The 5,693-nt window shown below is 36.8% G+C and overlaps 1 pseudogene; it reads right to left on the bottom strand.

Annotated features, from left to right (window-relative positions):
• Window positions 1-2,605: 2,605 nt before the first annotated feature.
• The window catches only part of LOC110291830, an 18,212-nt pseudogene continuing 15,124 nt past the window's right edge, over window positions 2,606-5,693 (bottom strand).

Below are 5,693 nucleotides of genomic sequence, written 5' to 3' on the forward strand. Positions count from 1 at the left end.
TCTTGGGTATCCTAAGTTTTGGGCTAATATCCACTTATCAATGAATACATATTGTGTGAGTTCTTTTGTGATTGTGTTACTTCACTCAAGATGATGACCAGGCAACACTGGTCATTTATTTTTAACCACAACAGAGAAACAAACTAGCAAACAAGTAAATGATAGGAATGTTTGAGAGTTGTAGAAGTAGAGTTGGGTTGTGTGAAATGGTTTTGAGTATAAAAGGGCAACTATTGAAAACAGGAAATAGTTTGGAGGGTGTTGTAGATAGCCCTGGGGCTAGTTGTATTTGATGTTAATTCTGTTCTCATGTGAGGGGAATAAGGAATGAGTCAACACTCAGGTGATTTCCTGTAAAACTACTTCCCACCTTAATTTATAAATAAAGACTAGAGCCAGTGATTAGTTAGAGAAAGAGGGGAAGGTGGAGCTGAAGTTTTAGGAGAGAAAGAGGGGGGGGAGAGTACAACAGAGGAGGAGGAAGAAGGAAAGTGGAGCAGAACCACCTGGCTTTGAGAAACGTCAAGGTAAAAGGGGTCTCTTATATGGGGAACATGGTAGTATAGTGGTTGATCTGCCCAATCTAGCTGCACAGCATGTATTCATATTAAGTTGTGTTTTCATTGCCCACATTTATTTGGGTAGGAGATTTAACGCAATAGGAGGGTGTTTAACATCTGCTTATGCCAGCTGATGTTTTCATTGATGAGGAAGATCCATTGGAAGGTGAGAAGCAGAGAAGAGATGAGACTAGGGTTGGTTTAAGGAGGCTCATGGAAGATGTTTCACCTTTTCATTGGTATATTTGTTTCATATAAGGGTTTTCATATAAGAAGTAACTACAAAAGAATGAGCCAAGAAGACTAATTAACATGGAATATATCTTCTGTGGGTTTAAATAGCTCAAACAATCCAAACTGAATGGGAAAGGAAAGGAATGGAATAGAACAGTACCAAACAGAACAGAACAGAACAGAACAGAACAGAACAGAACAGAACAGAACAGAACAGAACAGAAAAGAACAGAACAGAACAGAACAGTGTACAACAGAAAACAAAAACTGTATCCTGTATATATTTGATCTGCCCTAAGAAAGATGTTTTGCAATTTTGTTTGTCATGTGATTAATCTTTATACTACTACTTCTCAAGACAACCACCACATAATTTTGATCCAGTCTGTTGAAATTAATTCTAATCTGCTCCCCAGTGCTGACTGAATGTCCACACAAATGCTCACCCACAATTACTGAGATTCTTTTTACAAGAAAACTTACTTAGAATTTTTCCCAAAAAGAAAATATATATCAATGCTTAATTCACATGTTTTGTAAGTCATGGATTTCAAATAGTAAAATAAGACTATAAATTAGGCTAGAATCCCTTGGTCTAGTGAAGCCTTGATTCGCCCCAGTGTAGGCGAATGCCAGGGTGGTGAGATGGGAGTGGGTGAATGGGAGTGGGTGGGTGGGAGGGGAGAATCCTCATAGAAACAGGGGGAGGGGAAATAGGATAGGAGGCTTCTGAAGGGGAAACTGGTTAAATATAAATACATAAAATATCCAAGAAAAAAGAAGCTATAATCATATTTTCAGGAAGATATTTTTATTTCATCTGTTATAAGACTGTTTTATAGCAATGCATAAACGTTTAATCAACAAAGGTTAGATTGATTCTATTTTAGATAAGAATTTTACTCTAAGACTCTAAAGTTATACATGAAAACAGTTCCATTATTTGTGGTGATATAATAGATAAACAGATTATCAATTGATAATCTGTTACTCTTGAAATTCTCAACTCAAATATTCCCCTGTAATTTTGGTTGGTTAGTACTTATAGAAAATGTATTTTTAAACTCTTGTATCTATCATCTATCATTCTATCTATGTATCTATCTGTCATCTATTATATATCTATATCTATAAGCCAGTTATCTAGATGAATATGAGATTTAAAACATTTTATAACATTCCATAATGCGATTAAATTCTACTTTAATTTGCAAAATTTCACGTTAAATATCCCTGAATTTTTCTCTACTAGTATCTTTTTACATGTCCTGGGTAACTAACTGTAAGATTCCTTTGAACTCAAGATCCTTTGGATAGAATATTCTTAATTGCTATGCTGACATCTTAATTCCCTTTGTTTTTGTTTCTTAGAAGAATATCTTGAAACTGACAATTTTCCACTAATGGGAAAAAATGGAACACATAGGATTTCCTAGAAAATCTCAGGGCAGGCAGCATCCCTTTGAAAAGTTTCTATTCCTGTTACATCTTAAGAAAGAAAATAAGTTTTAAAAATATCTTCCTGAGCTTTTTCTTATCATTTCAGATAAGTAATATCTGTCATATCCTCTACTCTAAAATCACCATAAAATATTGTAATGAAATAGTTTCCAATTTCAATGAAGTCATATTATAATAATTGCCAAATGGCATTTTAATAGGATTTTATTTGCTATGCTAAGATTACATTATAAAAGGCCAAATCCCAAATATTATCACCTAGCATCAGCAGCTGCTTGTAAAACAATGTTAAGGAGAAGACCGAGCTATCACTTTATCCAGATTTGCATGTTATATGTAGTTCACAACTTCTACTCATCCTGAGCAGTCAATACTGTGGTGCGATTAAGCTCATTGCTCACAGAGGCTGAGGCCAGCTGGATGCTCCTGTCAAAAGTGGGGACTCTTCCACCAACATTTTCATCAGTGTTCCTCTTTGGCCTCAGCAAGATAATGAAGCACTTGGAAAGAACTACACAGCCGAACAAGCCATAGCTAGATGCCAATATGACAAATATTTCAACATCCACTTTGAATTTGCCTTTGATGCTCAAGTAAGCAGGGACAAAAGAGATCCAGACAATGAAAAAGACCAGCATTCCAAAAGTGATACATTTCCTCTCATAATAGTTACCTGGAAGCTGGTGAGCCACAAAGAATGTAAGAAAACACAGCAGAGCCAGAAGAACATCAAACCCAAATATGGAGCACAGAAACTCTACAGAACCTTCATTGCACTCAAAGATGATCTTTATATTCTGATGTTCAATGTTCTTGAACATGCTGGGAGGCTTCAAAACCAAGTACGATGCACATATGCCAATCTCGCCAACAACACAGATCAGGACAATGAGTTTACTAAAAATGGGGTGCATGGATATAAGCCGGGTTTTGGGTATAGAAATTCTGTATGCAAAAAAGAGTGAAAGAGTCTTTCCAAGAATGGAAGATAGACAAAGGCAAAATCCCAGTGCCAGAGTGACCTGGCAGACCATGCAGGACCAGTTGCATGGCTTGCCTATGAACAGCATGGTTGACAACACTGTGATAACCAGAGACATCTGAATGAGGAAGCTCAGCTCCTGGTCATTTCACTAATGGACTATGTCTGTGGGTCACAGATACAATAGTGACTGCCAAGACCACAAGTGCCCCAAATATGGAAAGAATGAAAAGGGTGAATCCCAGGGCCTCCTATTAAGCATGTGTGCCACATGCTTTGGCACACAATTGTTTTTCTCTGCATTGGACCAGTCATCTTCACTGCATGGATTACAGAGTCTTTGACCTATTGTAAAAAAAAAAAAAAAAAAAAAAAAACTGGAAAATTGACTATTGACTTCAACAAATTTGTCAATTTAACTATGAACAGTCTGGCACAGTTAAAGACTGGAGTGGGGTTTACTAGAAATCTATTATAAAATCTATATGATATCTTAAAATTAAGATTATGTAAGTGGCCTTGGTGTAGATGATATGACACATTCAGAGTTGTTTTCAATATCAGGAAATAATCACTTGTCAACTCTTTCTTTTTTTTTTTTTCTATTGATGAGGTCCTTTCTTTCTCCTCTATTTGTTGAATAAATTGGACTGTGTCTTTATCAATTGCAGAACAGCCCAGGAATGAGGAAGTCATACCTTCTGATAGGAAAGAGTCAAAACCACTGGCACACAGCTGGTTAAACCCATTTGTTTTCATTGTATCATGTAATCTCCCCTCATGGAGGAGAATCATGTATTTGCCTACTCAAAAGTACCCAACTCTAGCTGCTCATTCATTGATGAGAATGATGATGGGAAGGAAAACAAAACCACCAATCATGGTCCCTGAGACTAAGAAGTCTATGCCTGGAGAGAAGCTCCAAGAGCAAGCATTGGTGAACAAGGAAAATCTAGCTGAGGTGAGATTATAGCAGATGATGGAATGTTTTGACTCAGTGTTAATTTAAAAATGCAGGTAAAACAGACATTTTCTTTCAACTGCTCTGACTCCTGGTCTGAACAGCCCTGGATGGATTCTTTGTGGAGACTTTGGGACCTTTAGCAAGGGAGTTGTGTTGCTTACAGGGTGCTTCTTTCCATCACAGACCTATTTATCATTTTACATGATTACTCTTGTGGGCTATGGGACAAAGGACAAGAGGATTTTAGTTTCTTCAACAAGAACAACAACAACAACAAAATAATAATATAAATCAAGCTGCTCTAATATATTTCTAGAAATCAAACCTATTTTTGTCACCTCCACTGAGCAGTAACTGAGCAGGCTGTCACAGCAGTCCAAGCCTCAGCCACTGTGCAATGCATGTGCCTTCAGTGCTTAGAAACTTAGGACAATTTGAGGATTTTCTCTGACTTAGTGTTCAGTCTAGTTTAAAAACAAGTACTTAGAAAATTTTATGACTTAATTCATATTTCACATTTTATGTGTTTTCTTTGGTGTTTCCTTATCCACATGGTTGTAGGTCTTTTCTAACTGTAATAGGGAAAACAATATTATCCTTCATTCACACTGCAAAGAACATTTAATAATTTGATAGATGTTAATTATTTTGTCATACATTGCTTATATCTTTTATAGAAAATGATTTAAAAGATGTCTTTGTCAGAAAATGTTTAATCTAATTGCATTACTATTCATGAAAAAAGTGGCCATCTCTACCTGGTTTCTCTGACACATATCCATCCTCACATGGGATACAATCAAAGCAGCACAGGGGTTGTCCTGGGAGAAATCCCTTCTGGATCTCTGGAGGACATACTTTTGTGCAGACTGAATCTGGAAGCTAGAGAAAACACAGTAGGTGAATGTAACAAGTCCTGAAACATTTCCACTTTTGAAATGGAGAAAGATTTCATTTGTATATCCATGGAAACATGGGTCTCATTATGAAGGAGATGAGTTCAAGATAATAAGCAAAGATAGCAGACAAAGCATGATAATATGGAGAGCCTGCAAAGAACTTCATCTAAAGTACAGACTGTGATTGACTATGGAAATGCCAAACTATCTGTAAAGACAGTTCTTCACCTTGGTCATCAAGACCAAACTACTATCACATGAGATGCTTTAGTTAGACAAATTGTTAAGATTGGATTGGTGAGACCTGTGACACCAATAACTTCAGCAACAGCATCCCAAGATATATTTTTTTGTTATATGTAGACATCTATCCTCACTTAATGGCAGTAAATAAACCATGTGTTCTGTGTGAACTATTAATAGAAACAGAAAATGTAGAGAAAGCTTAGCTTGGCATGTTTTGTTGCTCACTACATTTAGAAATTTCAATAGCGCTGCTCCAATCCAATTGCGCGCGGGACCTGAGACTGCATTAGTTAGGGAAGCAGAAACCGGCCTGAGTAGGGCCACAGGCCTCATCAGGCCAGATCAGC

Source organism: Mus caroli, chromosome 3 (genome assembly GCF_900094665.2).
Source record: "Mus caroli chromosome 3, CAROLI_EIJ_v1.1, whole genome shotgun sequence".
Taxonomy (NCBI): Eukaryota; Metazoa; Chordata; class Mammalia; order Rodentia; family Muridae; genus Mus; species Mus caroli.